The sequence below is a fragment of the Gopherus flavomarginatus genome, chromosome 20 (assembly GCF_025201925.1).
Source record: "Gopherus flavomarginatus isolate rGopFla2 chromosome 20, rGopFla2.mat.asm, whole genome shotgun sequence".
Taxonomy (NCBI): Eukaryota; Metazoa; Chordata; order Testudines; family Testudinidae; genus Gopherus; species Gopherus flavomarginatus.
The window spans coordinates 7,301,908-7,311,107 of NC_066636.1; the positions used below are offsets into that span (position 1 = coordinate 7,301,908).

The following is a 9,200-nucleotide window of genomic DNA, read 5'->3' on the forward strand; positions in this document are numbered from 1 at the left end:
ATGGGTTCAACTGGCCTAATTCCTCCAGCTTCCCCAGGCTGACGCCAAGGTATTTTCTCCACTGATATCACCACCCTCTATTGTGCGGAGGTTGGGGTTATCCCAGGGACAGGCCAGTGGCAGAAGGAGGAGGCCTTGCTGGACAGCAAGTGGAGCTGGGAAAAGGAAGCCACTACGTTTCTGCCTGGTTTTGGGGCTGAGGCCCTTTTGCAGGTTAGGCAAATGTGAGAACCACCACACTACAGAAACTCCATCACAGTGCGCTGTCCTGCCCTGCCCTCAAATTCCCTGCACTTTGGTGGTGCTCACCCTGGCACACACCGAGGGGAGAACCTGGAGAAAATGGCGGCAGCTCTTCGATGGGTCAGCTGGCAGAGCAGAGGACTGGAGCTGGCACTCAGGAAGTCGTCCTTACATCCCCCTCGTGACTCCAGCTTGAGGGGGAGCTTCTTTTCCTTCCCCTTGCTGAGAAAGAGCAAGAGAAGAAAGAAAGTTCAGGAGGGCCAGCTGGCTACAGAAGCCAATGCTGCCTTTTCCCGCAGCAAAACCTGAAAGAAAGAACTTGCATTAGGTAAAGGGACTGCTGTGTTGCCAGGAAACAGCCCACAGCTGCACAGAGAGGGATCAAAGAGGCTGTTGAAGCCTGGGATTAAACCAGGGACCTTTCAATTTCCAGTCTAACGCTCTCTCAACTGAGCCACTTCAGCACTTGTAGGGGCCCACTTTGGGCTGCTGCTTCTCACCTTGAAGCTTATTCTCAACAAACCAGCTCTCCAGTCACCACTGGCCAATGCAGGATGGACAGCGCTTGCTATTTTAGCACTCGGAAATGTCATCAGCTAGTCTCTGGATCTCTCGAATGCTGCGCTTCAGTTCATGGGGGAAGGCGAGAGACACGACCTTTGAACAAAAGGCCTGGGGTTAACATCCTAACGCTGTCTCCTACTGTAACACTATTTAATACTGGCCAACCCTGTGCTGGTGACAGTTCCATTTCTAGGTGTTTGTACATTTCAGTTACTGTGAAAATTAAAAAGTTTCCATATGCTTAGAGGAAATGAATTTGTTTTATTTTCTTATATATGGCATGAATAAATACAGATTTACACATCCTAGCATGAAAATGTATTGTCTTATATGATAGAGAAAATCATGCGTCCAGATTGTGCATTGAAATCATGACATGAGCTACAAATGCAATAAAAAATAAGGTATTCAATGGTTTAACATATGGAGCAGGGGTAGGGAGCACCGAAGACACTTCTTGCCTTGAGTGGGGAGTAGCTCAGACCTCCAAAGGGCCTGGCCAGGAGCAGGACATTGGCACAGCAAGGGAGGGGTGTGGCAGTGACATCATAAAGGCCTTTTGCAGGACCTCAGACTATTGGTTCAAGGTGGTGGGGAGGTGGTGACCTCACAGAGAGATGCTGACATCAGCCAGGCAGGACGGGGCAAGGGGCCAGGGAATCCTCAGAGACCCCTGTGGCTTTGCTTCGCTTCAGCAAGTCTCCTTCTCCAGGTCTCTCTTTGAGGACTGAGAGAGTATTCAGGTTCATGGACGTGAGCACCAGGAGGAACCTCTTTCGAGTTTTCTCCTTCCCTTTTAGTGATTTTACTAGAAAACAGCCGTCCCTGTTTAGAATGTAAGAGCCTCCTCGAAGGAAGGGGTGTTATGGGGGCGTCACAGTTCAGATGCCAATGCCCCGCCGCCCCCACTGTAAGGAAGCTCCTGCCACCTGCTCTGTGTTTGCAGGGTGGGAGTGAGCAGCATCCACGGCAGAGATTTGCGCCTGGCTGCCGGAGCAGAGCAGCAGACTCAGCTGTCAGAACTTCCTGGAGCTATGAAAGGGGAGGGCCCCATGGCTCTGTAGCAGAATGCAGGGCAGGTGAGTTCATGGAGGGCATTGTGGGATACTGCTGGAGGCCAGTTACAGTTATATAATGAACGGCAGCATCTACACTGGCACTCTGTCACTTTAAGTTTGCTGCAAAAAGCTCTAGGCCTTTCGTCGAGGTGGTTTTATTTTGTCACCAAAACAGGGCAGTTTTGTGGCCAGATGTGGCATTGCAGTGTGTGCACCAGCCAAAAGCTGGTGACCGAGGGAGCGTTGTGTGTTTTTCACGCACCTCAGCAATGTAATGATGCTAAAATAACTTTGTAGTGCAGACCTGGCCAAAGATTCACACACACACACACAACTTGCAAGGAAAACCTCATCTGCTCCTCTGCTTTGCAGAATCCAAACACAAGCAAAGCTTTTCAGGGCTTGGTGGAGATGTCAGTGAGTCAGGTGTGGTCAGACAGTGTGTTTTAGCTACATGCAGGCAGCATGGCTCAGCTGGCTAAAACACTTGCCTTGTAAGCAAGGGATCCTGAGTTCAACTCCCAGTGGTGCCTGGGGGAGTAGCTTTTGGGGCACCTGGTATTGGCTACTGTCAGAAGACAAGATTCAGAGCTAGATGGGCCTTTGGTCTAGCCCAGTGTGGTTTTTCTTATGGTTTAAATTATGCTCACAGCCACTGATAATAGAGTTACTGAAAGTTTGGGAGTTAGGAGCTGATAGGTTAGTGGTCCAGTCCCCTTGCAGATGACCTCCTCCCTCTGGGACAGGGGCAGATCTGAGCTCTCACACCAAATGCTCATTGTGGCTACCAGAATCTGTGGGCAGCTCGTTTAGTTTGCATCGAGGGTTGAGTCCTGCTTTGTGCCCAGTGTCTGAGAATGAAAATCCTAAACCGCCCTTTGAAATAACGAATGCAGCAGGACGTGTTATTGTCCCTGCCCCAAAGCAGACAGACCAATGGAGAAATGCCATTGAGTCCACGGTAATTCTCCACTGCCATTTTATCTTTTTTGCTTGCTAAACTCCCTCCCATCCTTGGGGGGTCCCAGACCCCAGTATTGAGCCTGAGCCGACACGTCTACACTGCAAATTTACCACCCCACGGCCCAAGCCCCAGGAGCCTGATCTGGCATGGGGCAGCCCTGGGTGTTTCATTGCAGTGTGGGCATAGCCTAGCATTACGTCTACACTGCCATTAACACACCCAAGTCACTATTCTCAAACCCTGGGTCAGCTGATTCAGGCTTGTGGGGCTTGTGCTGCAGGATTATAAAATTACAGTGTAGACACTTGGGCTTGAGCCCAGCCTCCGAGACCCCACGAGGGGAGAGGGTCTCTGAGCCTGGGCTCCAGTCTGAGCCCAAATGTCTACATTGCAGTTTTTAGCCTCACAACCTGAGCCCTGGGAGCCCAAGTCAGATCATCCAGGCCAGCCGGGCCACAGGGATTTTATCTCAGTATAGCTGCACTCTCAGGGTACGTCTACATTGCAATGCAAGCCCAGGGTTAGCAGAAGTCATGTCAGCAGCCCCAACACATAAACCTAAACCACGAGGAAAAGACCCACCCACAAATAAGCTGGGCAGTGTCCTTCTCCCTAAGGTTCGTAAGTCCAGCAACCAAAAGTCATTTAACATGAGCCATCCCCTCTCTGCACCCCACTCACAGCTGTTGTCCTTAGTCAGGCAAGCCCAGAGGTGCCTCTGTAGAGTTCATCTGCCATCCTGGGTGGAAAACGGGGAAAATAAGAAGGCACCGTACTCACTATGTTGTCTAGGGACTCACTCACCCTTCCACAGCCACCCTGTCCTAAAGTTGGTCTAACACATAAATTTTAGTATGAGGACTCAGACCCCAGCCCACTTGGCTTTGGAACCCATGTCCCCTGCCTAGCAAGTGCTATTGAATTGAGGGTGAGTCCCTCCATAGGGGTCTGCCAAGCACAGTTCTGCTGCCCTCGATTCACACAACAAGGACAACAACCCTTTAGTTCTCCTATCCCAATAACAAGGAGACTGGGAATCCAACACCAGCCAAAAGTGATCATTTTGGCAAGCAACCCAACATATTTCCAACATACTGTAAAATCCACATGCAGACTCATACCCGAAACCTTGCAAAAAAATCTTCCTGAGGAGGTCTGAAGCACCTGCTGCTGGAGGGAAGGAGGGAGCTATGGGCTGGGACTGAGGAGCAGTGTGAGGAGGAGGGGCCTCTGGGTTGGGATTGAGGGGCACTGGGAATAGGAGGGGGCTGTGGATTGGGACAGAGGAGAAGGGTGAAGAGGAGCAGGCTCTGGTTGGGAGTGAGGAGCAGTGAGCATAGGAGGGACTGTGGGTTGGGTCTGAGGAACATTGGGAATAGCGGGGACATGGGTTTAGGCTGAAGAGCATCCTCATTTGGGGATCCAGCAGGACGGGGAAGGCAGCAGGCGATTCTAATTCCTTAGGGATATTCAGTGTGTGTGTATGTGTGTGTGTGCAGGGGAGGAACATGCTATATGCCCAGAGGCCTTTATTCCTCCAGGCTGTGAGGACAGGGGGGATGTCAGGAAGTTGCCCCTTCAATCCCCACCCCCACAAAGGCCCTTCTTAGGAAAGGCAAAATCCTGAAGAGAAAAAACAAGATAAAAGAGTCCAGAAAGACAGATTTTTAAAGATATAGTGAGTAGCTCATCACCTAACTAGGGGCTTGAACTCTGCACCCTGCGATTAATGGCCTGCTGTGCTACCAACTGAACTAGCCAGGCTCATAGAGTAAAAGTGTAAGTTGGTGCAGAGGAGAAACTAGTCAAGAAAACAAGAGTAGGAAACAATAGGGGAAACCTGCTGCTCTCTCTGGCCTGGTCAACACTACGAGTTTATATCCAATTTAGCAGCATTAAATCGCATTAACCCTGCACCCGTCCACACAACGAAGCCCTTTATATCGGTATAACGGGCTCTTAATACCGGTATCTGTACTCCTCCCTGATGATGAGTAGTGCTGAAATCGGTATAGCTATGTCGGATTAGGGTTAATGTGGCTGCAATTTGATGGTATTGGTCTCCGGGCACTATCCCACAGTGCACCATTGTGACCACTCTGGACAGCAATCTGAACTTGGATGCACTAGCCAGGTAGACAGAAAAAGCCCCGAGAACTTTTTGAATTTTGAATTTCATTTCCTGTTTGCCCAGCATGGAGTGCTGATCAGCACAGGTGACCATACAGTCCCAGAATCAAAAAAGAGCTCCAGCATGGACCATACAGGAGATACGGAAGCTGATCTCTGTATGGGGAGATGAATCTGTTCTATCAGAACTCCATTCCAAAAGACGAAATGCCAAAACATTTGAAAAAAATCTCCAAGGCTATGATGGACAGAGGCCACAACAGGGACTCAACAAAGTGCTGAAACTTAAGGAGCTGAGACAAGCGTACCAGAAAGTCAAAGAATGAAATGGATGCTCATGGAGGGAGGGGCGACTGATGACTGTAGTTATCCCACAGTTCCCACACTCTCCGAAAACCATTTGAATTCTTGGTTGAGCTCCCAAAGCCTGAAGGGTCAAAAACATTGTCGTGGGTGGTTCAGGGTATATGTCGTTGCCTCCCTCCACTCGTGAAAGGAAAGAGAAAAAAAATCCTTTCTTGCCTTTTTCCAATGTCACTGTATGTCTACTGGATGCTGCTGGCAGACATGGTGCTACAGCGCTACACAGCAGCATCCCCTTCCCTTCCCTTCCCTTGCAGATGGCAGACAGTACAGTAGGACTGGTATCTGTCATTGTCATCCCGTGAGTGCTCCTGGCTGGCCACAGTGAGGTCGGCCAGAAGTACCTGGGCAAAAATGGGAATGACTCCCAGCTCATTCTCTTCTTTAAGCTTTGTCTAATGGACATTCAGTCCTGCCTGGACTATCCTAGCAGCTGGAGGCTGCGCTTCCCTCCCCCCTTTGATCCCGGCTTGCAGAAGCAATAAAGTCAGTGTTGTTTCAAATTCCTGCATTCTTTATTACTTCATCACACAAATGGGAGGATAACTGCCACGGTAGCCCAGGAGGGGTAGGGGAGGAGGAAAGCAATGGATGAGGCTAGAATGACATGCAGCTCATCATTTCTGTGGGATCTCTGGGGCTGTGACCCGGAGTGGCCATTTGCCTCTCTGGGCTTGGCTGATAGTCTAGACAGAACTGACTCTCCATTAGACAAAACTTAAAGAAGGGAATGACCTGGGGAGTCATTCCCATTTTTGTCCATGCACCCCCAGCTGACCTCATTGAGGCCGGCCAGGACCACCAATGACAGCAGCAGACGGTACAGTATAACTGGTAACTGTCATTGCCAACTTGCAAAGCAGCAGATGGTACAGTAGGGCTGGTAACCATCTTTGCTAACTTGCAAAAAGCAAAGGGATGCTACTGTGTAGCGTTGCAGTACTGTGACTGTCAGTACCATCCAGTAGATATACGCTGACAGTGAAAAAAGGCTGAACGGGCTCCATGGTTGCCGTACTATGACGTCTGCCCAGGCAATCCAGGGAAAAGGTCGTGAAATGATTGCCTGCCGTTGCTTTCATGGAGGGAGGACTGAGTGACCACATTTACCCAGAATCACCCATGACACTGTTTTTGCCCCATCAGGCATTGAGATCTCAACCCAGAATTCCAATGGGCAGGGGAGACTGCGGGAACTATGGGATAGTTACCCACAATGCAACGCTCTGGAAATTGATGCTAGCCTTGGTACATGGACGCACACTGCCGAATTAATGTGCTTAGTGTGGGTGCGTGACCTTGACTTTATACAATCTGTTTTCAAAAAACGGTTTCTGTAAAATTGGAATAATCCTGTAGCGTAGACATACCCTGTGATTAACAACTTTGGTGGCTAATTGAAAGGCTGAGGTTCAAACCCAAGTGAAGATGGAGGTGTTCTTTTTTCAGTGATGAGAATCCAGTATATTTTATCAGGTAGAAAATCTCTTCAATGCTGGTCTAGCCTAATTTGACAAGCATAAGTGGCATGTAGGAGAGGCTTTTTTTCCAGCTGTTTGGTGGTATGGTGGCGAGCATAGCTACCTGCTAAGCAGTGGATTGGGGTTCAATTCCCAGCCCATGCAATGATGTGACCTCTTCTCCCCTGGGAATTGGTTTAATTTCAGTCACATTGTATCAGTTTAGCAATTGAATGAGAGAATCAGTGTCCCAAATCCCAGCAGGTCATTAAACACCCAGCAGAGGAAAAAAGGGGCAGGACTATACAATGAGCAGTTGGAGTCATCCTGGTATTAAAATGTTTGGTTTATTTTTTAAAATTTTTTCCTTTACTTCCCTCTCCCTGTTAGACTCAGAGCCTTTAAGGTCAGAAGGGACCAGTGTGATTATCTAGTCCGACCTGCTGCACTTTGCAGGCCAAAAGATCCCACCCACCCACTCCTGTAAGAGACCCAGGAGGGGAGGCAGCTCTGTGCTCTGCCCCTACCCCAGGCAGCACATGGAGGCCCTCTGCTCCCCTCCCCCCATGGGTGTGCAGAGATGTGCCAGCAGCACTAAGGTGGCTCCCTGCCCACTTTGCCTCCGTCCCTCCGTGCCGCTCCCAGAAGTGGCCGGCATGTCCCAGCATCCCCTGGGGCAGGGGGAGTGTCTCCATGTGCTTCCTCTGCCCCGAGTACCAACTCCACAGCTCCCATTGGCCAGGAACTGCAGCCAATGGGAGCTCTGGGGGCAGTGCCTGAAAGCAGAAGCGCACGGAGACCCCCTGGCCCCACCCACCTAGGAGCTGCTGCTGCAAGGTTGTGTGTACTGGTCACTTTGGGAGATGCAGTGCCCGGGGTCAGCGCTATCTCTCTTGCACCCCAACCTCCTCCCCCAGCAGAGATCCCGCACCCCACACCCAAATTTCCTCCCAGAGCTTTGCTTGTCTTCCTTTCACCCAGAACCCCCCTTCTTCTCCTGGGCTGCAAGTAGCCACCCCTGGGAAGCCAAGAGGCAGGCACAGGATTCTGCCTCCCAGCAGCCAACCACACCTCCCCAGGCTTTGCAGAATGAATGGTGGTGCTCTACTAACCCCACTTAGCTGCACTGAGCCACTTAGCTTCTGCCCTGCCTTCCTCAGCTCAACTTTCCTCTTTTGCCCCATTCCTGCCTCACTTTCTCCTTTGGCAAATCACGCAGAGGAGGCCAGCAGGAAGAGCCGGCCGCTATAGGCCAACCTCCCAGGGCAGAGAAGACCAAGCTACAAGGCTTCAAATGGTGACTGGCCCAGATCCTCTAGCTTTCCCCTGCTGATGCCAAGGCTTTTTCTCAGCTCATTTCCCCATCTTCTGTCCTGCAGGGGTTGGGGTTATCACAGGTGTTACCCAAAATTAGGCCAGCTAGTAAGCATAGGGAGGACTAATGACCCACCAGAGTTTGGCAGAAAGCAGCACATTTATTATACTGACAGATAAGCTCCAAAGAAGATGGGTGGGGTGTCACACTTGCATATTCAGGCTCCCAGGACTGGCATGGCACTGGAGATGTCAGGATTCAGCAAGGTAAGTGTCCCACAGCGCCGCGATGGATGATGGGATGAAGGTAAGTCTTCCTGAGGCACAATGAAATACAACACAGAGAACCACTGGCCAGGTGGTCCAGGCGAAGGGCATTCACTGGACATACAAGCTTGTGAGTGCACAGCTGAGCGCATGGCCCCTTCCCCTTTTAAGGACCTGCACCTCATGGCCTGCGACTAGAGATGACTTGGCTGCATCTGGTGGGTCAGACTCCACCTTGGGCAGTGTCCATGCTCTGGGGGTGTGAGTGCTGCCTAATTAGAGTCCCAGACACCTTGTCTACCTGGGAGCTCTTCTGCTCTTCAACCAGCCCCTTCATCCCACAAGCATTCCAGGAGTGGGGGGAGGGGAAAAGCCACTTCACAGGTATTCAGAGAGGGAGAGGAAATATAACAGACCTTTTGAGCATAGAAATCACTGCTGCTCCTACAACAGCAAGGACAGGCCAGCAGAAGCTTAAGCCAGCATGTTCCTGTCTGGTTTCAAACCAAGGACCTTTTGTGTGTTAGGCAAACATGCAAACCACTACACTACAGAAACTCCACCAGAGAGCTTTGCCCCTTCCTTAATAAGAACCTAAGAATGGCCATACTGGGTCAGACTAAAGGTCTATCCAACCCTGCAACCTATCTGCCAACAGTGGCCAATGCCAGGTGCCCCAGACAGACTGAACCTAATATGTAATGATCAAGTGATCTCTCTCCTGTCATCTATCTCCATCCTCTGATAAACAGAGGCTAGGGATACCATTCCTTACCCAGCATGGCTAATAGCCATTAATAGATTCATAGACTCTAGGACTGGAAGGGACCTCGAGAG

General features: G+C 50.5%; 1 non-coding gene across 1 annotated transcript; it reads right to left on the bottom strand.

Annotated features, from left to right (window-relative positions):
- Nucleotides 1-634: 634 nt before the first annotated feature.
- TRNAS-GGA (transfer RNA serine (anticodon GGA)) lies at nucleotides 635-707 on the bottom strand. Its single transcript has one exon. It is a non-coding gene; the product is annotated as a tRNA-Ser (tRNA).
- Nucleotides 708-9,200: the final 8,493 nt, after the last annotated feature.